Source organism: Dipodomys merriami, unplaced genomic scaffold (assembly GCF_024711535.1).
Source record: "Dipodomys merriami isolate MVZ:Mamm:240054 unplaced genomic scaffold, mDipMer1.0.p SCAF_393, whole genome shotgun sequence".
NCBI classification, from domain to species: Eukaryota; Metazoa; Chordata; class Mammalia; order Rodentia; family Heteromyidae; genus Dipodomys; species Dipodomys merriami.
The window spans coordinates 485,248-511,578 of NW_027205526.1; the positions used below are offsets into that span (position 1 = coordinate 485,248).

A 26,331-nucleotide genomic window follows, 5' to 3' on the forward strand; every position below is an offset into this window, starting at 1 on the left:
ATACTCAAAGAGAAAGGCAGGAATGGCATGAGCAGGCTGAGAACACTCAAAGGGAACTACAGGAATCTCACGAATGGGAGGAAGCTAATCAAAGAGTAATACAGGAATTGAAAGAGCAGGATGAGAATACACAAAGATCACTAAAGGCATTCTTGGAATCCATTAACAAAAATGTGAAGGAAGTCAAGGAGACCACAAAGGGAATGCTGAATGGAACCCAACAGAAGGAATGGGAGTCCAAGGAAATCACAAGTAATCAATTAAGTGATTTGAGAATAAACACAGAACACCAAGTTAAAGAAGTAAAGAAGTTCATACAAGATCTAAAACAAAGCTTCAACAAAGAATTTGAAGCCATCAGAGCTGAACAACTAGAAGGAAAAAAAATAAAAAACAAAGTAGAAAGTCTCAACAGCAGGTTAGACCATGCAGAAGATCGAATCTTGGAAATTGAAGAGAGCCTAGACATTATAGAGAAAGAACATACAACCATCCAAGACAAATCCAAGAAATATGATAGATCTATCCAACACTTGGAAGACACCATCACAAGGCATAATCTAAGGATAATGGTTGTAGAGGAGCACCTAGAAACAGAAGTTAATGGTGTAGGAAATTTCTTTAACAGGATCCTAGAAGAGAACTTCCCAAACATGTAAAAAGATAGGCCTATTCAAATACAAGAAGCTTTTAGAACTCCAAATCGACCAGACCAGAATAGGACATCCCACCATCACATTGTAAACTGCACAGGATCAATTCAGACCAAGGAAAAGATCCTTAAAGCTTTCAAGGAGAAAAGATTAATCACCTATATTGGGAAACCAATTAGAATCACCTCAGATTTCTCAGCAGAGACAATCAAAGCAAGAAGAGCCTGGAATGATGTATGCCATGCCCTAAAAACAAACAACTATCAACCAAGAATACTGTACCCAGGTAAACTCTCCTTCATAACTGAAGGCCAAAAAAACCCTTCCATAGCAAAGAAAAATTGAAACAATACATCTCCACCAAACCAGCCCTTTATGATGAAGGTTTTGGAAAAATTAGGAATCCATGGAACATTCCTCAATACAATAAAGGCTGTATATGACAAATCTACAGCCAGCATTATACTTAATGTTGAAAAACTAAAGCCATTTCCTCTTAACTCAGGAACAAGACAAGGATGTCCAGGCTCTCCACTTCTCTTCAACCTAGTATTAGAATGCCTAGCTAAAGCAATAAGGCAAGATTCAGACATAAAGGGGATCCAAATAGGGAAAGAAGAAATAAAACTCTCTGCAGATGACATGATCTTGTACTTAAGGAATCCCATAGACTCCACTCCCAAATTAGTCAAGCTGATTCAAAACTTTGGCAAAGTAGCAGGGTATAAAATTAACCCTCAAAAATCAATGGCTTTTTTATATGCCAACAATGAGAAAAGTGGGGCTGAAATTAGGAAAGCGACTCCATTTGTAATAGCCGAAAATAAAATAACTATGAATTAACTTATCCAAAGAAGTGAAAAGCCTCTATGATGAACTTTAAAAACTTGAAAAAGGAAATCAACACAGAACTTAGAAAAGGGGAAAAACTCCCATGCTCCTGGAAAGATTAACGTTGTGAAAATGGCAATACTTCCCAAGCTATCTACAAATTTAATGTGATTCCTTTCAAAATTCCAAACTCATTCTTCAAGGAAATAGAAGAGACAATCCAAAAATTCATATGGTACAATAAAAGACCCGAATAGCAAAAACACTCCTCAACGGAAAGACCACGGCTGGAGGAATATCAAAACCAAATTTCAAAATATAAAGCCATAGTAATCAAAACAGCTTGGTACTGGCACAAGAACAGACCTCAGGACCAATGGAATAGAATTGAAAACCCAGAAAAGAACCTACAGACCTAGAGCCATGTAATCTTTGAAAAGGGAGATAAAAAAATATAGAATGGAAGAAAGAGAGCCTCTTCAGTAAATGGTACTGGCAAAATTGGTTAACTACTTGTAGAAAACTAAAGCTAGATCCTTATATATCACCCTGTACCAAAATCAACTCTAAATAGATCAAAGACCTCGGAGTCAAAGCAGACACTCTGAAAACATTACAGGATGGAATAGGAGAAACCCTAGGTCTCCTTGGCACAGGCCGAAATTTTCTAAATAGAGACCCGGAAACACAACAAATCAAAGAAAGGTTGGACAAATGGGATTGCATGAAGTTGCAGAGCTTCTGCATGGCAAAGGACATACCTAGAAAGATCAATAGACAGTCCACGGATTGGGAGAAGATCTTCACCAGCTATACAACGGACAAGGGTCCCATATCTAAAATATACTTGGAAGTCAAAGAACTAAATTCCCCAACAACAAATCCTCAAAGAAACAACTGCCCAATAAATAAGTGGGCTAAAGACTTTAAGAGAAACTTCTCTGAAGAAGAAAGAAGGCTGGCCAATAGACACATGAAGAAATGTTCAACCTCCCTAGCCACAAAGGAAATTAAAATCAAAACAACATTAAGATACCAGCTCACCCCAGTTAGAATGGCAAAAATCAAGAACTCTAATAACAACAAATGCTGGAGGGGATGTGGACAGAAGGGGACCTTACTTCATTGTTGGTGGGAGTGTAAACTTGTTCAACCAGTTTGGAAAGTAGTATGGAGGTTCCTCAAGACTCCACATAGAGATCCCCTATGACCCAGCAATCCCACGTTTGGGCATTTACCCAAATGTTTACAAACAAGACCACACTAAAGCCACCATCACATCCATATTTATTGCAGTAGTATTTACTATAGCTAAGATATGGAACCCACCCTGATGCCCCTCAGTAGATGAATGGATCAAGAAAATGTGGTATATATACACAATGGAATTCTATGCTTCCATCAGAAAGAATGACATTGCCCCATTTGTTAGGAAATGGAAAGACTTGGAAAAAATATATTAAGTGAAGTAAGCCAAGCCCAAGGAATCATAGGTCCCATGGTTTCCCTTATTTGCAATATCTAGTGTATGTATGAGTCAAGCAGAAAATGCCAGATAAGGTGATGTTAGGAAAATGAACCCTAAGTTTTGTATTCAAATGTTTATTTCGTTCACGTGATTTTTTCTAACGCATTAATAAGATCATTTCTTTGTTACTTTGTATGTCCCTCCCCCACAGTATAACCCATGCTTTCACTGTTTTCATGTCGTTATAATTTGTAGAGAGGAAGGAGAAAAACAAGTCGTTTAAATAAGGATACATGTCGACCCATTGCAACGATAAGTACAAGTTGTCATGCCGAAAACGAACTTTACAACTTTGGTGGTGGGGGGAGGATTGGGTGGGTGGGCGGTGGGAGGATGGGAAGAGATGGGAAGGGGAAACAAAGGAGGAGGCTACAATGCTTAATAAGAAATATACTCATTATCTTGCCCATGTAATTGCAACCCCTCTGTACAGCATTTTCACAGTAAAAAATAATTAAAAAATTAAAAAAAAGAAAAAAAAGCCTAGGACCAAATGGATTCACAACAGAATTGTACAAGACCTTTAAAGAAGAACTAACATCTATACTCTTCAAGCTCTTCAGTGAAACAGAAAACGAGGGAGCTATCCCAAACTCATTCAATGATGCCAATAACACACTCATCCCCAAACCAGGCAAAGACCCAACAAAAAAAGAACTACAGGTCAATTTCCTTGATGAACACAGATGCAAAGTTCCTTAACAAAATTCTAGCTAACAGAATCAAGAAACATAAAAAAAAAACACTAAAACCAAGTCGTCTTCATCACAGAGATACAGGGATGGTTTATCATACATAAGTCAATAAATATAATCCAACACATCAACAGAGCCAAGGTCAAGAATCATATGATTATCTCCACAGATGCAGAAAACGGTTTTGATAAAATTCAACATGCATTCATGCTAAAAGTTCTGGAGACAATAGGAATAGAAGGAACATTTCTTAAAAGATTAAAAGCCATTTCAAACATCAAGAACTCTAACAACAACAGATGCTGGAGGGAATGTGGACAGAAAGTAACCTTACTTCATTGTTGGTGGGAATGTAAACTTGTTCAACCACTTTGGAAAGCAGTATGGAGGTTCCTCAAAAGACTTCACATAGAACTCCCCTATGACCCGGCAATCCCACTTTTGGGCATTTACCCAAATGTTTACAAACAAGACCACACTAAAGCTCCCAGCACAACTATGTTTATTGCAGCATTATTTACCAAAGCTAAGATATGGAACCAAACCAGATGCCCCTCAGTAGATTAATGGATCAAGAAAATGTGGTATATATACACAATGGAATTCTATGCCTCCATCAGAAATAATGGCATTGCCCCATTTGTTAGGAAATGGAAAAACTTGGAAAAAATTATATTAACTGAAGTAAGCCAGGCCCAAAGAAACATAGGTCCCATGGTTTCCCTTATTTGTAATATCTAGTATATGTATGAATCAAGCAGAAAAGGTCAAATAATGTGATGTTCAGGAAAATGAATCCTTAGATGTGTATTTTAATGTTTTTTTCTTTCATGCGTGTGTTTCTAACGCATTTATATAATTATCTCTTTGTTGCTTTGTATGTCCCTCCCCCACAGTATAATGGCTGCTTTCACTATATTTGATGTCAGTATAACTTGTGGAAGAGATGGAGAAAAACCAGTTGTTTAAGGATACAGGTGGACCTGTTGCAACAATGAGAAGTACAAGTTGTCATTTCCAAAACGAGCTTTACAACGTCGGTGTGGGGGGGAAGGAGGGGAAGGAGAAGGATTGGGATTGAGGGGGTGGGGTGAGGCTGGGAAGGGATGTGAAGGGTAAACCAAAGGAGGAGCCTGCAATGCTTGGTAAGAAATATACGCATTATCCTGCCCATGTAATTGTAACCCCTCTGTACAGTATGTTCACAAATAAAATAAAATTAAATTTAAAAAAAGGCCATTTATGACAGACCAATAGCTAATACTATACTTAATTGGGAAAAATTACAACCAATTCTCTTAAAATCTGGAACAAGGCAAGGATGCCCACTGTGTCTACTCCTGTTCAATATAGCCCTGGAAACCTTAGCCAGGTCAATAAGGCAAGAAAAAGACATTAAAAGGATCCGCATAGGGAAAGAAGAAATTAAACTATAGCTTTTTGCATATGACATGATACTATACCTTCACAATCCCAAAAACCCCATCCCCAAACTCTTAGAAATCAAAAATCACTTCGGCAATGTAGCAGGATACAAAAATCCATCCAATAAAATCAATTGCCTTCCTGTACACTGACAATGTAGAAGCAGAAAGGGAAATAAAGGAAGAAACCCCATTCACAATAATCTCCCCTAAAATAAAATATTTAGGAATTAACCTAACCAAAGCTTTAAAAGAACTATTTAATGAAAACTATAAAACGTTAAAGAAAAAAATTACAGAAGACACTAGGAAATGGAAAGACCTCCCATGCTGTTGGATAGGCAAACAGTATAGGAAAATGGCAATACTGCCTCAATTAATATACAAATTCAATGCAATTCCTATTAAAATCCCAATGATGTACATCTCTGAAATACAGAAAACAGTCCAATAATTCGTATGGAACCACAAAAGACCTAGAATAGCCAAAACAATTCTAGAGAATAAAGAAAACATGGGAGGGATATCCATGCAGCACTTCAAACTCTACTATAGAGCCATAATAACAAAGACAGCATGGTACTGGCACAAAAACAGACCCGAAGACCAATAGAATAGAATAGAAGATCCAGAAATAAATCCACATGCCTACAGTCAGCTGATATTTGACAAAGGAACCAAAGACATAAAATGGAAGAAACACAGCCTCTTCAACCACTGGTGCTAGGAAAACTGGATGGCCACATGAAGAATAAAAGTGGACCGCAGCATATCACCATACACCAATATCAGCTCAAAATGGATTAAAGACCTTAGCATTAAACCTGAATCTTTGAAACCACTGCAAGCAGAGTAGGAGAGACACTTGAACTTATAGGCACTTATAGGCACAGGAAAGATTTTCCTGAACAGAGCCTCAGGGTCACAACAAATTGGAGTGAGACATGACACATGGGACTATCTTACAATAAAAAGCTATAACAAAGCTATAGCTGCAAAGCTATAGCGATTGCAACCAAGCTAGAAAGACAATCAATTAATTGCGAAAAAATACTTACCAACAATACATCCTACAAGGTGTTAATATCCAGTATATACAGGGATCTCAAGAAACCAGGCCCTCCCAAACCTAACAAACCAATTACTTAATGGGAAAGGGAACTAAAGAGCGACTTCTCAGAAGAAGAGATAAAAATGGCAAAGAAACACATTAGGAAGTGTTCACCATCCCTGGGTGTAAAGGAAATGTAAATAAAGACAACCATGAGATACCACCTTACCCCAGTCAGAATGTCCCACATCCTCAAGTCATCCAATGACAAATGCTGGAGGGGATGCGGAGAAAGAGGAACCCTACTACACTGCTGGTGGGAATGTACACTTATACAACCACTTTGGAAAACAGTCTGGAGAATCCTAAGAAAGCTAAATATTGACCTCCCTTATGACCCAGTCATACCACTTCTAGGCATCCATCCTGAACAACAGGAATCAGTATACAAGGACACATGCACCTCCATGTTTATTGCCGCACTGTTCATAATAGCCAGGATTTGGAAACAACCCAGATGTCTCATCACAGATGAATGGATCTCAAAATTGTGGTATCTATACACAATGGAATATTATTCAGCCATTAGAAATGACAAAATAATGGCATTTGCAGGGAAATGGATGGAGCTAGAAGGTGATCATGTTGAGCAAAGAAGACAAGAGCATTGAGACCAACAGTACATGGTATCCCTGATAAGTTGATGTTAAAACCAAAATGTTAGGTAATACGACATATTTAACAGGACTTAGGAAACAAAGGACTTTCACTCATCTGGTCAAATCTCTACTAAATAGCCCCATGCTGCTGATCACATGTATGGTATATATGTGTACAATGAAGAGGAACCAGGAAGACGACATAGAAATAGAGGAAATTAGGGAAAAATTCATTAGTTGCACTGGACATTGACCAAAATGAACTAAGCAAGTTAATGGCAGGGATAGAAGGGAGGGAACAAGTGGGAAAAGGGAACAGCTGATGTTATGCAAAACAAAAGAAATGTACATACCAACCAATGTGGAAGAAATAACAGTATTGCAAAGCTCATGGAACTCATAAATGTTATAGACTGTGAAAGACAATTTTCTCCAGAAATGTTAGAATGTATTTGTGATATTAACTGAGTGTCACTATCCCACAATACTGTGAAATTAGGGAAATTATGTAACCACTTAATTACAATAAAAAGCAAAAACTCTCCAGAAATCATTATAGATATATACAACTAACTCTTGAATACATTTTGACATCAAAGTAAGGCAATTGACTTGGAAGACTTCCATGGAATCCATGAATTGTTGCAGTAAGCTATTGTTGTTAGTTGGATTGTGAAAATATTTTGTATGGAAACAGAATGAAATGGCATTTTTGAAATTTAAGAAACTTAACCGAACCATTATGACTTAGGAGAGCAATTTGTATAGCCTTCCAAAACTTCAAAGAGGTAGTGATACATCCTTTTGGCAATATCAAATACAGTTTCTTCCAAGTTGTTCTTCAGAGCTGATTTGACATAATGGTTCAACAGAAGCAGATCAAACATGTCTTTGCTAACTCTATTTCCATCAGCAAGATGCAAGGGGGCCATTGGTATCTCCATCATGATGAAGTAAGAAAAAAGCCACTCTATTATTATTCCACATATAAGCACTGCACAGGGTTGTCCAGCCATCTACAGTTATTGCATGAATATCTGCCGCTTCAGCCACCAACTCACAGACAGTTTCTAAGTGTCCACTGTAGGCTTCTTGATGAATATGGGTATACTCATCATCATCCCTAGTATTCACATGAGTGGCCTTTATGGAAAGTAGTCTCTGCACTATAATAACCTGATTATTTTCAGCAGCCAAAAGAAGAAAGTTGCATGGATCTTTCTCCATTTTTTCTTGCAATTGATACCATTCCTCACTTTTTCATCATGTTCCTCGTCTTCATCAGAATTGCCTAACCAGAGACTTTGAGTGACAGTGGGAATGAGGTGTCCAAGTATTTCCCTAATAGTTCAAGTTAGTTGAACTGTTCAGAAAAATCCGGTGAATTTTCTGCATCTGTTTTTTCACCATGATTTATTTTCCCTTTTTATATTTTTACTATTCGAAATTATTCTAACTGGAGATTAGGGAATTGATGGAAGCAGAGGAAAGATTTTCCTCCGTATTCAAAGATACAGACTGAAAATAAGGACCAGTGGTGTCTTCATGTGCAGCTTATTCTAGGAATGAGAAAAGATGAAACAATGCCTTCTATATATTTGATTTGGGAAATGGCAGAGCAGAAAGTAAAATGATGCAACCAAAAATATAAAAGCAAAGTAAATTACAATAATTATAGAGCAATCCTATTATCTATGAGAAACATTAAAGAGAGAGGAAGAGAGACAGATGTGCAATGACCTATATAGCCACAAATGCATGCCTCTGATCAATATATAGAGCAAGCAGAATTTTATGTTTTAAAAAGATGGAAATAGAATTTATGTATTTACTTGAATTTGGTAAATACATTTTTAGCAGCCTACATGAAGAAACATAGGTTTAATCATATTGCAGACAAGAATCTAAATCCTTGATAATTCTAGGAACAGATCTGAATGAAATCAGTTGAATCACACTTTTCATGTACAATGAAGGAATAGGTCCAGGCTATGGAAGCAGCAAGAGAAAGCAGGCCGATTGTATCAGTGACAAACTTTGTGGAAAATGGTATTGAGGATTACTTACTGTTGACCCACTTGCACTGGAAGCATGATTCTGAACAATTGCTTGCTGATTCTCAACTATTTCTTTGATCATTATATTTTCCAAAAAGAAAAAGTGAGATTTAATTGATAGCAAAGTACTACTAATACATTTTGATTTCTCATTAAGCACCTTCAATCATTGAAACCACATGAAGACAATAGACAGGGCTACTTTTTTAGATGAAAACAAGTGTCTTAAAAAAAACAAGGAATGTAAGTAGTCATGTAAAGGACTACTTTTTCAGTACTACATTATATATATATTTTTTCTAATGTTGGGTACCAATAAATAATGGATGTATTAGAAATCTCTTAAAGCTCATATGTCCAATTGTGAGTTCTCTTATACTATATCATGGTATTTTTTGTGTGTGTTCTTAAGAAGAAATTTACATTACTAACTTGAATTTCTGACAGAACAGTATCATCACTGTACATCTTGCTTCTATACTCTCATTTTTGCATTAGATAACTATAGAGGAAAAATAGAAGCCACACTGTTGGCTCATGTCATTAATCCTAGCTAATCAGAAAGATGAAGTCTGAGGATTGTGGTTTGTAACCAGACCAAACAAAAAAAAAGTCCATTAGATTCTGATTTGAAATAAACTAACAAAAGCTAGAACTGGAGCTGTGGTACAAGCAGTAAAATGATATCCTTGAGAAAACTAAAACAAAAAAATAACAAATTCTGGGACAGAGACAGGCCCTGAGTTCAAGCCTTAGTATTAGCACCAAACAAATGATTGAATTAATTAGTTAATTAAGTAAGTAAATATAAATTAAGTGGTCACATGTGGATAGGCAGGTAAAATGTAACATCTGTGGTGACTATATTGTGTATTTTTTTGTAGTAAGGCAAATTATTATTTGTACTAATCATTAATTTTTTATTTGAACTTTTTTTGAATTTAACATGCATGTATAGGTGTGTGTACATGTGTGCATATTTGTGTATGTGTATATGTGTGCATGTGCTGTAGCAATGTTGCTTGCCAATGTGGACAGGGTGAGGCTGAAAAGAGCTGAATTTGTTGCAATGTTTTTATGTATCAGTATTCTGTCATGTCATTTCAGTTGGACCACGCTTTTGTACATTTTATTTGTCAAATAATATCATCAGAATCAAAGGATTTACAATATTAAGTTAGATGAAAGAGAACGCTTTCAGCTCTTATTATATGTTAGATGAGAAGATTCAGACATATTTAGGGAGTAAATTATTGCTGGAAGATGACTGTCGGTACAAAATATGTATTTGACTTCTTAAATTTGTTATACTTTTAACATATGCTCCTGGAGTAAGTTTGACCAACTGGACCAAATAGGTATTGCTCTCTGGTTATTCCCGTGAAACACAAAGTGGATAAACTCTTTCTGGCTTTCTGTTGAAAATAACTTTCTTTGTAAGATCATATCTATTCACACTAAGAGGTAATCAACCCAATATTTATCAAGTTTGAATATCCCATCATATTGACTGAAAATCAGTATTGTTGATATGCTTGTTAGCTATTCCTTTCAAAAACAAACAAACCAAAAGCATGTGTCATCTTTAGATAGTGGATGTATCTGAAGTTGTTTTGTACATGCAAAGGGCTAATGGCTCTTCTGTGGGAGTAACTATCTCAACTTAACAAATAAGGCTTTTCGAATATCTTTTCCAATATGAATAACATCCCAGAGCAAGTCTTGCAATTTCTGAAAACCCTTTGAATATTTTAGTACTAATTCAGTTCATTGACTATGGAGCTAAAGACATTTCTGAAATAAATATTGTTAAGATCTGGAAATGTATGTGGGTATATAGGCATTTTATGCATCATCTTATGAAAATCCAGTTTTTATGAAACTAAATGAAATAAAATAAAAGAATGTATGTGAATTTGGTAAGCTAATTATTAGTTTAACTTTGTTTTCTATTAACACAGTCCATTGAATGTAGATGATGCAGTTAAATTACTTCCTTTGTGTTTTTGTACTTCAGTTATTTTTCATATCATTGTAGTTATGGGAGTGAATTTGTAGTATAAATAAAGGTTCTTTAAAATGATTAGGATTAATCTTGTGCTTTGTGTCCTACTCCCAAGAAAATGAGTTATTTTCAACTGTTAATAGTTTATAATTGAATCTCCATAAGAAAAATTTAAAACTGCAGTAGTATTGATGACTTTTTAAACCAATTGTATTGACAAGTTGGAGAGTCTTTAATTCATGCTTCGGTCTTGGTGTCTATGATTTTTAACCCCTTGTTGCTAACATTAATGATAGCTCAGACGGCATTTTGGGGTATATGAAAGGTAAAATATTTATCTGGGGTCAAAGGTGATTTTTATATCAGTCTTGCTTTAATAACATTTTAAAGTAGTATATTTCTCTCAGAATGTTTGGTATAAAAAGCAATCAAAATACTTCTAATGGTAAACAACCTAGGTGAGCTACAATGTGGAAATGATTCGTCCATAACACCTGCAGTCTGTTTCCATCAGGAATTGGGCAGGACACTCTTTCGGTATGACTGTGTTAAACAGAAATGGGATCCCCAGGCAGTGCAGTGTTGAGTGAAGGGATAGATTATGATTTCTAATATTTTGATCTAGAAATCAAGAATGTTATACTTTAGCAGTTCCTTTCACCAGGGATGTATAAATTGATTATGAACTTGGAGTTTTCATATTACAGCTACCTATTTTCTAACAAAGATAAAGTCAAATATAATTAGAGTGTACACAATAATTCTTGGAAATTTTCCTAGAATTACTAGACTAAGTGCTGGTATTTTAGTCATAAAATAAAATGCAGTTATTTGATACAGCGAGAGATGGGCCTCAGGGTAAAACTTACCATGTGTGCAATGCTGTACTAGTAATTCCAATTCTGAAGATGTCAATACCATCATCTGAGAATTAAAAATGACGTAGTTCCACTTTATGGGATTATTGTGAGGATTAAGTTAGATACCATAAGTAAAGTACTTGGAAAAACTATAATTCATCATTTGATACTTTCTACCTGTTATGTTTTCATGTGATGAATTCTAACAATTTTACTGTTTTTATATTGTGTCTATTTACAATAGGCAATGTGATATATTGATATTCATTGCATTGGTCAGTTTTCTGACATTATGAGGAAAATACCTGCAAAGAAAATTTCTGAGGAGGAAACTATTATATTGATTCATGGTTTAAGAGAATACAGTTGAAGATGAGATGTCTCCATTGTTTTTAATTATATTTTTGTTAAATAGTTGTTTCAAAGAATTTCCATTCAACAAATCAGTTTATAAGTACAATGGATCTTTAATAACTTTCTTATACCATTCCAAACCTCACCCCACTTTCATGTTTTCTAGTTTCATACTATCTGCATTGAATATTATGCCTTCACTCTCTTCCTCCATAACTCTCTTTATTCCTTCCCTTTGACTTCCGCTCACATCTTCCAAGTGATAGATTCCTGGTATTCATTTTGTGGATTAAAAGTTCAATTTTATAAGAAATTACATCTTTTAAATACTCCTCTGCAAATAGCATGCTTTGGTTAATACTGGTGTGTAATTGTAACCCCTCTGTATGGTATTTTCACAATAAAAATCTCAGTTTTATGGTCAATAGATTTTGAAAAGGATGCCATGACTTTATGAAATAAAAATAGAATCTTAAATGGTTGTTGTGGCACTATTGCCTCCCTCTATTTAAAAAAATTTCTTAGACTACTACATCAATCCTTATACAAAAATTTAAAGTTTTTAAATAGAAGATCATTATCAAACTAAATGTGAGATTTAAAAACATAAAACATAAACATAAAAATTCATGGCATTGGATCAGTAAAAGTTTCTAAAATATGACATGGAAAGCATTAGTGGGTAAAGAAAAGCAAGAATAATCTGTATAATATCAACTTATACTCTTTCATAATTCAAAGGACAATATAACAGAAGTGAAAAAATATCTAATAGATAGAAGACACATATTTGTTAATGCTACAATGTAAATGCTAAAATGATTCTGAGTCTAAGTATTTTTATATCTTCTAATTCTATATAACTTTTCCCAAAATAGGATATTTCTTTAAAGAATATATGTAGATAGTAGGAGCATATGAAATAAGTTCCTCTTTAGTATTCAAAAAATAAAGAGAAAACTCACCAGTAGGACTATAATATAGAAAGATGACACAAAATATAGTAATGCACTTGTGGAGAAATTGATATACTCCACATAGCAAATGAATTTGTAAAATACTTCAATCATTAAAGCAAGCAAGTTTTCAAAAAGTCAAAGAGAATTGAATAGGTTCTATCCATTACACGTCTATGTATGTATTAAAGAGAAGTAAAAAACTTGTTTGGACAGGGAATGTAGTTCATTGAGATTGCACTTGAATACTTTGTGTGAGACCCTGGAAATAATCCCCAAAACCAAATTTTGAAAAGGATCACTATCGAGGATGTATGCTGGACAAATTCCTGTAAATGAATCTTATATCTACTTTAATGTCTGTTCAAAAATTTACAGCATTTCTATTTGAAGAAAAGCAAATTTGTGAAAATTTTAGGCTTGGAAAACCTATGATTGTACAATTCATTTCCAAATCACTAAAATGCATACAATAAAAGGAAATAATATATTTCAGGTGAATTACATGTCAGCAAAAAAAAAAAAGCTATTGTTAAAATACTTCACACAAAATGTAGAATACGTAAAAAGATATTTTCTGTGTTTGCTTATAAACTTTGTAAACTGCAACATTTGAAACAATAATATTTTTTCTGTTCATTTTAAGTATTTTTAATTGTTTATTTTAAGTTTATTCAGAGATAACTAAATCAAAAAGTGTATGTGATAACTGGAATACCTAGGAATTAAGCAACACTTATAAATAATTGATAACCTTTTCCGGAAGAAACTTTTGGCAAATGACAGAAGACACAAATCTATGCATCTGCATCTTATGAAAGCAATATGTTACTTGGTCAATCCAATTGTTTTTCTCTACTTTGATAGGGAAAAAATATTCTCAAGATAAGAGCCAATGGCAGTGAAAAGAAACAAAATACACTATCATCTTGATTTATTAGTGAAAGTAACAAATGAAATAAAACAATTCCACTTAAGGGACTCCAATATTAGTATCTATGAAGATGTTCCTGAATGCCAACATCCATTGAATTTTTGGAATTTTAATTTCTATGTACATATGAAAACTAGAAAAAGAAAAGAAATATAGTCTTAAAGCAAACCAGCTATGGAATAATTTTCTCAATTGCTTTGAAATTACATAGAATTGATATTCCTTTCCATTGGAAACATTTAAAAATGTTTATCATTTATTATAATTCAAATATAAAGCAAGAGTAATTTAATATAATCATTATAAATATCATTCTATTACTATCATAAAATAGAATAACAAACCAGTCCCAATATATTACCTACCCATCATTATTCTTAATTCCTAATCATTACCTAAATATCTTAAACAATCTAAATAGTTACGTCTTTAATATAAACGTAAATATTCTATACTTTTTACTTAACATTTTCCAGGGACTTGTATTTATGTTTCTAAGAAAGGTTCACCGCAGTTAAAAGATGCTTTTGTGAAATTAATGTGATACATTTTGTTGTAGTTGTTGTTGTTTTTTGAAAGGCCTGGGCATTATCCATAAGCCTTTTTATCTTCAAGGAGAGCAATCTACAACTTGAGGCAGAGAGCTAATTCATTTTTTTAATGGTTTAATGGGGATAAGAATCTAACAAGTACTTTTCTGTCTGGGTAGTTTTCAAACACATTTCTAAGATCTCATTACCCAGAATAGGTCAAATTATAACAGTGAGTCAATGGCACTTTTTGATGTAGTTTTTATTTTAATTATGTTTTAAGATTTTTGTTTCACCATAGTGTACATCATTCTACCCATAAATTTAGATATGTATATATTTCTGATGACAATCTCTAAAAATGTCATTCTATACATAACATTAATATATATATATATATATATATATATATATATATATACACACACATATATTTCTGAAGACGGACTCTCTATTTTTTGCTAATATTTTTGACCTTTTACATTTCAAAGATATACAGTCTATTTTTCTAAAAGTTTCCTAGAATAAAATAACTAATATTCCCACCAACAATGAAGTAAGGTTCCTTTCTGTCCACATCCCCTCCAGCATCTTTTGTTGTTAGAGTTGTTGATTTTTGCCGTTCTAAATGGAGTGAGGTGATATCTCAATGTTGTTTTGATTTGCATAACTCCTCTGTACAGTATGTTCACAAATAAAATTAAATTAAATTAAAAAAAATAAGTAATATTTCAGTAGAAAGTAGAGCTTTTATTTCAAGGGAATTTTAGATACACATATGACTTTGTAGTAATATTTACAGTATATTACTTGAAAAATTTCTGTCCAAACTCTTAAATATTTGTGTGTAGTGAGGGGAAGAGAGGAAGTTAATTCATACTGATTAGGAATTAGCAATGCTTCAAAAATCTATTCCATAATTTGTTATAAACACATAGTCAAGCTACCTGATATGGTTTAGTTTTTTTTTTGTTTCTTTATTTGTTCAAAATTTTAATATGGATGCGTGCAGTGTTAACATTAAAAATAATAGCAAAGTCATAGGCACATATAAGATTTTCATTAATTAGTATTTATGATGCTAATAATAATTTTGATGAAGATGATGATGATGACCACAGTGTAGCCTGACAATGATAAGGTGATTGAAAAGGAAAAAAACTTTACACTTATTTATAGCTAGTGTTCCCACATTGAATACATAGTTGTAAACTGAATTGGATTACATTCAATAATAACAAGAGGAAGAGTTTCTATACCAAGAAATAAAATTACATTAATAGGTAGAGACAGTAAAAACCCTAGTGTTATTCCTGCAGTCTCTCTAATGTATACTCACTTTCTTTGCTGGTATTGTGTTCTTATAAATAAAATCATTTACTTCCACATTTTGATGGACTAAGATATAGTGTTCGAACTCAGTGTGATTAATTCAAATAACATTCTCTTATAGGTAATATTCAATAATGAATGTTTCCAATAATTTATTAAGAGTATGTCCTTCAGTACAGCTGTAAACACGTGACACAATTTACATAATACCACTTACATATCTGAAGTTACCACAAAATGACATAGGCCATAGTGCCAGGACTTAAAATTTATTTTTATTTCTGCATAAAACAACTTTTGACTTCATACCAACAAACTGAATTTGACTCTTTCCTTATTTGTAAGCTAAAGTGGAAAATGTAAGGACTCTTCACTTTTTTTTCTTGTTCTAGAAGTCAACAAATATTCTTCAATATTTCTGGTAGATTACATCCATTTATAGATGAGAAATGTAAGGCAAACAGTCAATGTAGTGAGTAAATAATGATACTAGAATTATTGTCTGGGCTCTTCACTCTGTGTGCTTACAAAGAGAGTAATCTGATGATGGAGAGGACCAATATGAAAAGACTCTGGGGAAAAAAAGCCTAATTTGTAAGCGGTTGTTTTAGGACTAGGTTACCAGTGATGAATACTTGTAACAGGCTGGTGTCATGGGCATAAAAAAGAGTACATAGAAATTGTATTAGTGACAGAAACTGAGAAAATCTTAATCATTCATCTTATCTAAGGGGAGGGTAAGAAAGGTAAAAAGTAAGGTAAGAAGAAATCTAAAATGCATCCACATCTCTGACTGGCAACTGTTAGTTATATTCTTGGTGAAAAGGACTACAGATGGAAAATACGGACTTAGAGGAAAAAATTCTCAGTTCTAAGGTTTATGTTAAAGAGATGCAAATATATGTCTGTTTAGACATCATCAAAATATCCACGACCTTGAATATGCAAAAGAATAATAAAATCGGGGGCATTATTAAAGTGAGGAGGAAAAGGAAAATTCTGACACAAGTGTGAGCAATGTGAGCACCAGTGTGGACAAGATTAGATGAAAGAGATAAATAAGGAAACAAGCAATAAACACAGATTTATAGAAGTAAAGGAAGGAAAGAATTTGCAGGAATATTTTGAAGGAAATATTCTATTTGGATTTGAAAAGTAAAAGGACATAGATAAGTTCAATAAGAACAGTGTTTTGGTGAAAGTCATATTGATAAAATTTTGTGATATGAATGTGAAGCTATAAAATTCTGGATCCATGAATTCAACAGATCCTGTTGATTTTAAATGCTGAGAGCAAATGCTTTTATCCTGACCTTAGAAGAATTATACAGTTATAACTCTCATGAACTTTCCTTAGAGGTATTTTGTGAATATGTTTCAAGACTGTTTAGACAGGAGATTAGAGATTGACAAGGCACAGACAAGCCTAATTTGTCCTACAGTTCCAATGAGTGATTCATGTATCCACATCAGTTTGGGATTTTATTGAAATATTGTTGGATATCTTATCAGCCTAGTCATCACAAATGTAGGACAAGTAACACCAAGTATTAGGTTAAACATACAGCTTTACTGATGTGACTGAAGACTCCTTGAATTGATTCTTCTTTATAACAGAAAATGCCTCAATAAACATTAACAAATCATAACTGCCATATACCTTATTGAAATCTAATTCTTGTTAGGGATATCTCCATGCTTAAGTAACCCTGTCAATCAACCTGCCACAAATTCTTTTTTCTTTTTTTGGGGGGGGGTCCGGTCGTGGGGCCTGAACTGTGGGCCTGGGCGCTGTCCCTCAGCTCTTCAGCTCAAGGCTAGCGCTATCACTTGAGCCACAGCACCACTTCTGGCTTTTTTCTTTTTGCTTATGTGGTGCTGAGGAATCGAACACAGGGCCTCATGCATGCAAGGCAAGCACTCTACCACTGAGCCACATTCCCAGCCCCTGCCACAAATTCTTATATGTAGGAAGTGCTATAATAAACTTCAAACTTTTATTGAATGGAAGAGTTCAGACATTAGCCTCACCATTTAATCCAAATCTTTCATTTTCTTATACACATTGACAAATAGGGAAGAATTCTGATATAACAATAATACAATGGTGACTTGAATTAACACAACTTCTAGGATCTAGTATTAAATTGATTACTTACTAATTAGCTCCAAATTTTGTGGATATTTATATTTCTCCTGGGAAAACTAATGAGCTCCAAGCAAATGTCCCTAGGGAGGCTTTCACTTCTAATATCACTGTTTGTCTCAAACTGCTTTAAATTCTACACCCTCTAATGTGGGCATAGGGTTATACTGTGCAATTTTTTTCCTCAGAGAGTGAGTACTACCCTATTGTTTGTCATAGACAAAGTACCTTGATACATACACTGGGTGTGTGCAAACAAGAAGTGGTAGTTGAACAATGTTCTTAGTAGTATATAAAGATGAAATTGAAATAGAGCAACTATGAACTCAAAAGGAATGTGCAAAAAAGATAAAGGCACAAAGTAGAATGTGCCAAGGAAATGCTGAAGTATAATTTCAAATTACGTACTCACATTTGAGGGTGTGTTCAAAGTACAGCTTCAGACAATGCAGTTGGATATCTTGGGGGAAAGACTGCTTTAAACTATTTTGGGATACTTGTACAAGTAGAAGCCCCTAACTCTGATTCTAATCAGCCACAACATCTTCAACTTATGGACTATTTTCCAAGTGCAATGTGAGAAAAAGAGGGCTCATCACAATTAGTGTTCTGGTTGAAGTAATGGCAATCACATAACTTTTCTTATAAGTCTTTATTTTGGAGCATTAAAGTAGAAAAAACCAAGTAAATATTTTGCATGTACCTAAATTAAGTGGGACGTATTATATTGGTCTCCTTTTAACTGGGAAGTTATAGATTATTTCTTTTTATACTCTAACTTGGAACAATGATCTGCTGTCAGTTATTTCTTCTCTTCCTCTTCTTTTGCCCTTCCACTTTCATAATTTTTATTTAAAGAGACATACTTGAACTTGCATTTCTAAATTCTTCAAAATTATCTGAATTTCTTCATATTTCTGGAAGCCTCCTAAATCTTTCTCAAGGGAATATTTTGTCAGTACCATTTTTATCCTATATGATGTCTTCCTGCCTAACTCAGTGCAAGAAATACATTAGACTTATTCAGGTATCTCAATACTTGTCCCACCACCAAAAACTATCTTACTTAGAAATCGTGATTTTAGTATATCTTGGGAGGTGGCATCTGTCATTTTTGTATGACCCTAATGATACTTACATGCAATCATGATTTAAACCAATATGCCACTCAGAAGATGAACAAATCCATTAAACACACACACCGTGGAATTCTATGCTTCCAATTAATAAGGAAATGGAAAGACTTGGAAAAATCCTACTAAGAAAAATAAGCAAGACACAAAGAAACAGATTCCATGGTGTTCCTCATGTGAAATAATTAGGTAATGGCTAAGATAGTCCTAGCAGATGAGCAGAATGGCTATGTATATATAACCATATAAGAGGATGCTGAGCAAAATGAACTCCTAGACATGGAAACAGAGGTTTTTCTTTGTGGTTATTGTTTTTACAGTGCTATGTGATTTCTTTTAGGACAAAGGGCAAACCAATGGAATAGCAATACTCACAAGACAACATGTAGGATATTCACATTACAACTTGTGAGGGATATTGGGGTGAAGTAAAAGTGTGAGAAAAATGAGGGAGGGCATAAAAAGTTCAACTTTTAGATATTCACTACCTTACAATTACTGCAACACCTTGTATATACCACCTTGACAATAAAATTAAATTTAAAAATAAGCTACATAAAATATAATTTCACTATATTTCTATAGTAAATGATATTCTATGTCTATTACATTTTTTAAAAAAATGAACAATATTTGGCTTCTAATTTGAATTAATTGTCCCTTTCTTTTTCAGATGGTCATCAACTTGAATGCAATCAAACTATACAAACTTTTCAGAATATACTTGCCATTATTTTTTTTAAAAACATTATTTTAATATTGTCTCATACTAAATAGAAAATAGTTCAATTCCCTGAAAACTCCTAATTATTAAAACTGAATATTTGTTAAGAGGACAGAATATATGTGTTCTACTAACTACTCATTTTGAAATTCTGAGTATGCCATACCAGAGACATTTAAAACAGTGCTTGTATGCATTTTATGTAATTCTGCAAGAGATGCAGTTTCCAATGAGACATTACATATTTATATGTCAACAGAGAAACTAGCCACATTCTGGTAGAAGGTAAAATTATGAAGTATCTATAATAATTAATTCCTCTAGAGTAAACATTTGTTCATCATAGTAAGCTATTATTTCAATGAAAATCAATACCAAAATTTTATGCAGTAAAGTCATTCTAGCCCAACAGTTTCCACCTTGTAAGCTGCACCTTAAAATTCCCTAAATTCACAGCATGACTAGCTTATCACTATTGTGAAAAAATTCTACAATTCTGCTAATGTTATGCCCTTTTTATTGTTGAAAGAACACTACACTAAACTTTGCTGCATCGTTTTCCCTCAAGTGGTATTCTTGAGATCAGAAAACTTGAACATATTATTTATACTTATCTTTTCGTCTACCATAAATATTCAAGAGGGAAAGATCTGTATATTATGGTTCAAACCCCACCCAGCCAGGAAGTTTCCTTAGATTCTTATCTCCAATAAATTGCTCAGGAAAAGCCAGACACAAGTAGTACTGAGGTTCTAGTGGTAGAGCATTATCCTTGAGCAAAAAACAGGCTCAGGGACAGTGCCCAGGCCCAGACGTCAAGCCCTAGGACAAACAAAACAACAAAAACAAAATGAAGACAAACTCCAAACCTAGCATTTTTCTCATTGTATACAGAGGTATATAATTAAGGAAATTTCTTCCTATGTTATGTACAGGTAGAAGAAAAAAGATTTCAAATAATAATTCTCTTCATACCATGTTACACAAAAGTCACAAAACATGGCTCTTTTTCTAAATTTATAAATTAATAGCATCCATTTATTGTCAACTTTTTCTAGATTATTCACATTATCATGTTATACATCTACTGTTGGAATTATCTATAAACTAAGTCCTAATTACAACTCTTTTGAAAGAATATTCTAGACAAATAGAATGCCAGAATCATTTGTGAATTGGTAAACTAAAACTTCTACTTAAAAAGTATTTTGTAGTATCCTATAGAATATGAAATTACAAGCAAAAGATATTTATTTTAAATCTAAATTCTAATTTAGTAAGGTCTACAAAGTCCTACATTAGATAACTTTGCTTTTTCTCCTGGCTTAAGCTTTTGTATTCCTTCATTATTTCTTTGGAATCCAACAGAATGATGCTAAATTTTTAAATTTTTTGGTTCGGAATCATGACCGATTTTGCATCTAGAAGTATTCTGTAATGAAGAGATCATTTAAAACATGACTGAGGATGATATATGAGTTGTATTTCAATAGGAAACTTGACTTCTCAAAACATGAAAAAATTTGCCCAAAATTCCAACTATGAATTCCTTTCTTGTACTTTGGTTTGTTTTATTGAGGCAAAATTATACTACCTAGTCCAGGGAACGTATTACTATTTAATCCACTCTCTAATCTCCTGTATTAGTCTGAGTGCTAGAATTCCAGACTTGAATCGCATTCCCCTGCCATAGTTTGTTTGTTTATTTGATCGAGAAACCTACTAGTAATTCTGAACTTCTCTGATGATCTTATCCACAACTGACTGTTCAAACTGTTTCTATACAATTTTCAAAGATGTTCTAACATTTGACACAGAATATGAACATTTTCAGATGCACCTGCAGGGGTCTCTGATTCATTCTTCCATGGATCCGATCCCTTTAATAATTATTACTTGGCTCTTTTACTATCTCTGGTCACTACTTATGTAATAGTCTCATGCTTTTGGGGGGAAAGTTCACTTGACGACTTTCTAATATTAAAAATTATCACTTGATTCTAGTCTTACTCAGGACATATTTTCTATTGTTTTCTAACTTTTCTACACATTTTGAGAATTGTTTCATATGTGTGTTTGCACATATAAGTGCTTCTGTGTGCATGTAAATGTTAATATGTATGTATGCAAAATCCTCAGGCTATTATTCAGCACTCTTGTTCATAACTAGTATCCCATCACTTGAGCCATTCATCCAATGCAGCTTTTGGCTGGTTAATTATAGGTAGTGTTGCAAAGACTGTTCTGCCGAGGCTGGATGCAAACTGAACTTTCCAGACTCTTTTATATTCTTAGTTTTTATTTTTTCCAGGAGTATGGTTTTAAACTACAAACATTTTTGTGAATGTAAAGTCTAACCTGTAGCCTAGATTTTTAACTCAAGAATTCATACAAAGATAGATGAACATACACATTACACATCCTGAGTGTACACTGCTACAAATGTGATCTTAATCCTGGTACTGGTGTCTCAAAATTTTAATCCTAGTTACTCAGGAGGTTGAGATCTGAGGATTGCAGTTCAGATCAAACACCAGTATGAAAGTTTTCTGAGGCACTTAACTCCAATTAACCACTAGAAAACTGGAATTGGCACTGTGGCTCAAGTGGTGGAGTTCTAGCCTTGAGCTGAAGAGGGGAGGGACATCGCCCAGGCCCAGAGTTCAAGACCCATAACCATAAAAATAAACTGAAAAAGAAAAACAAATGTGATCTTATCCACTAGCTCATTGCTACTATATTTCCTGCTCTCTCAACATTGCCTTTTTTTCCAGTTAAGTCCATGCTCTTATATCTGACTCATTTTGGAACCAGAATTACTCTTCTGTTCTACTTTTTACAAATTTGCATGATTAGCTACCATGATTTAGATCTAGTAGAAAACAAGAGTGGCCTCATCCTTCATGTTCCACTTAGTAGTAATGCTTTCCCTATATCACTCCCATAGATCTACATACTGGCCTTGGATTTATTGTTTCAATGTTGTCTTACTTGAAGAGTGTTCTATAGTGTATTGAACCATTATACTTAAGCACAAAACTTCTTTTTCTCCAATTATTCCTATTGTTTCTCCTACTGCTAACTTATGTACACTTGGGAAATAATGCACAAAACACACTCACAAAAATGTTTCTGAGAACATTCTTCCCACATAAAATTGGTCTTAATTACAGAGCACTTAGAAAATTTGAACTGAAAGAAGTCCAGGATGTTTTTTTCATGTTTATTTTTGTAAAAATGGTTTAAAGAGGGCTAGAGTTACATAAGAAAGTTAATGAGTACATCATCTATCAAGCATTGTTACCTCCCCTTTTGTTTTTCTCCTACAATCCTTTTCCTCCCCACCAAACTAACTCCGTTCTCCCCTCCTCAAGTTGTAAAGCTAATTTTCTACATAGTGCCATGTACAACTCATTGTTACAATATGTCATACTGTATACTTCTTTAAGCATTTTGTTATTTCCCTTCCCCTCCCCACATTAGAAAAATGTATATTAAAGATGCAGGTCTCTGACAATAAATATAGTGAAAACAGGGGTTATACCATGGAGGAAGAAAATAGAAGAGAAACAAAAAAAATCACATGCTACTTGTTAGATACATTAAAAAAATGACAAGCAAGAAAAAGCAAGTTGTGTCCATATCTTGGGTTCCATTTCGCTTAACATCATCTTATATGGCCATATGTACATGAATAAGGTTTTATAAGCCATGCAAATTCCATATTTTCTCGTTATGAAGTTATCTCTGAAACACATGTTACCTCATGTCCAAAGATATAACTTGTGCTATTTCAATGAAGCCAGAAAATATTCATTTTACCTGGAGCAGCACCATAGATTGTTACTGGAACTAAGTGGAAGGAACTGTTATTGCAAGTGGAAATTGATCCCAAGAGAGGAATTGAACATAAAGAAATGACAAATTTCAAGGTAATTTGTGCTGTCCTTTTATGGTACAAGAAAAGAATCCAAGGCCTGAAAGAAACTCTCTCCCTGAGTTTGTCAAGTGTGTCTTTACTTACATAAAACTTGTCTGTAAACTTCTAGTTGAGAGTATAACAAAAGGAAACAATATGCCATTTGAAGGCCAGCATAGAATAAAAGGAAATAAATTTGTTTTAAAAGTGTTCTCCTGCAAAGAAACAAAGATTTGGGGGTTTTAAAGAGACTTATGCACGGATATTTCATTCCTGAGATGATTCTCCTGTTGCAGGAGTCAGTTACCCAATTCTTTAGTCTGGTCCTGAGTTCTCCATAGCAATAAGGATTCCAAAAAGCAGGATCCAGTGAGTACGATCAGCAAAAGGAGCCTCTTCTCAAAGCAGTGCTTTAAGGATAGTCTCAAAGAAATATGTGGTTTTTTTCATTTGCTTGTTTGTTTGTTTAGTTTGTGCTGGTTTGGGGGCTTGAACCCAGAGGGTGGACCCTGTCCCTGTACAGTTGCCTTTCCTGTCCACCTGCCCCCATAGCTAGTACTCTATTGCTTGAGCCTAAAATCCACTTCTGGCTTTTTTAGTATTTAATTACAGATAAGAGTTAGACAGACTCTCCTGCCTGGGTTGGCTTTGAACTGAAATAGTAATAAATCCAATTGATTTCAACTGTATGGACTTCTCTTTTGAACCAAGAAATATTAGGTGAAGTTTATTATAAAGCTAATATTTGACAATTTTTAAAAGAAGAGAATATGTCCAGCAAAGAAACCATAACTTAAATAACTCAACAAAAATAGGTGCACTGAATCATTTTGGAATTATTTTTTCTACTTGGAAAGATTACTATTGACTTTGTGGTTCCTTTGGGGGAAACTTAAAGTCAAATTTGCACTTTTTTTGTTGGTCGTGGGTCTTTTACTCTGATACTGGGCCCTGTCGCTCAGTTCTTCAGCTCAAGTTGAACACTCTGCCACTTTTGGTACAGCACAACTTCTGGGTTTCATTTGGTTAATTAAAGATAAGAGTCTCATGGACTTTCCTGACCAGGCTGGTTTTGAACCTCAATCCGTTGGTCTCAAATTTCTGAGTAGCTAGGATTACAGGTGTGAGCCACGAGCATCCATCTTATATTTGCATTTATGAGCACTTATTGACACTATGTAGACAAAGAATGGAAATTTGAATCAAATGATGACATTGCAAGTTTTCAGAAAAATTGAGGTAGCAATAAATTTATCCTCCTTTTCCATGTTGTTACATTAATGATTCATATGTCATGGGACTCTTACATTAGCATCCTCTGCTGTCTGCATTTGTCAACTTAGTATCAGAAATTGTTCATAGAGAAATATAAAAGACTGAGATTTTTAGAAAGCAAAGGAGTTCAGGTATGAAAGTACAGCCTAGAAGGATATACAACCTATCACACAGAAATTAAGAATTAACCTAATTACTGGAATGCTAAAGGCAATGAGGAATAATCCTAGTTTATGACTAGTTCTTTAATAACCAAAAATGGTTCACTAGAACACTTTGTGGTATAACTTAGTTATTATCATTTATTACTTCCATCTGGAGTTATTCCTTCTCTTCTGTAAAAACTATTAATTAGCCTCTGCCTTTTTGGTGCCATGACTTACCAAAAAGATTTCCAAATATCACTTATACTACGCTTCTGATTGTGATTAGCAATGACCACCCAAAAGCCTGGAATCTTTGAATTTCCAGAATTAATCTTCACCTGACATCTAAGCACATTCCTGGCATTAATTGCCGTGACTTAATGAACAAAAGTTTTAGGTTTTTTTTTTTCAAAATTGTATACTAATATAGGTAAAGTATATGAATTAGGGACTAATGTCAGGTATCAGTATGGAAGGAGCAATGGTATATTCCAAGTATGAGTTGTTTATTTTGCATTTACTAACTAAATGTTTGTTGTTGTTGTTGTTTTGCCAGTCCTGGGGCTTAAACTCAGTGATAGGGAATTATTCCTCAGCTTTTTTTTTAGTTGTTGTTGTTGTTCAAGGATAACCCTCTACCACTTGAGACACAGCACCATTTCCAGTGATTCTTTTTCTGTTTATGTAGTACTGATGAATTGAACCGAAGTTTTCATGCATGCTAATCAATCACCATACTGTGAAGCCACATTCCCAGAGCCCTAAATGACTTTCTTAAGATGGCATTACTTTTTCATTCCGTAACTATGTATCAAAAATTTAGCCAGAAATTTTTGCTAGAAAAGGTCATTGAACACAATACTGAGTCCAGTAAGGCTAGATGGACAATGAATAACCTTCACGGTCTAGCCAGAGCACAGAGGGGCTTGCCTCATGGAGCTGGAACAACAGACTTAGTGAGACAACTCCTGACCCACAGCCCACCACCAGAATGAGAGGGCCACATTGGTTCCAGCCACATGGGGATGCTGGGCCACCTCCTCCAGCACCCATTCAATAAGTTCTTGAGAGAGAGAGAGAGAGAGAGAGAGAGAGAGAGAGAGAGAGAGAGAGAGAGAG

The 26,331-nt window shown here is 34.2% G+C and overlaps 2 pseudogenes; one reads left to right on the forward strand and one right to left on the reverse strand.

The window, feature by feature from the left end:
- Window positions 1-26,331, forward strand: part of LOC138805446 (MTRF1L release factor glutamine methyltransferase-like) — a 408,270-nt pseudogene that overhangs the window by 329,980 nt on the left and 51,959 nt on the right.
- LOC138805449 (ankyrin repeat domain-containing protein 49 pseudogene) lies at window positions 7,582-8,240 on the reverse strand (annotated as a pseudogene).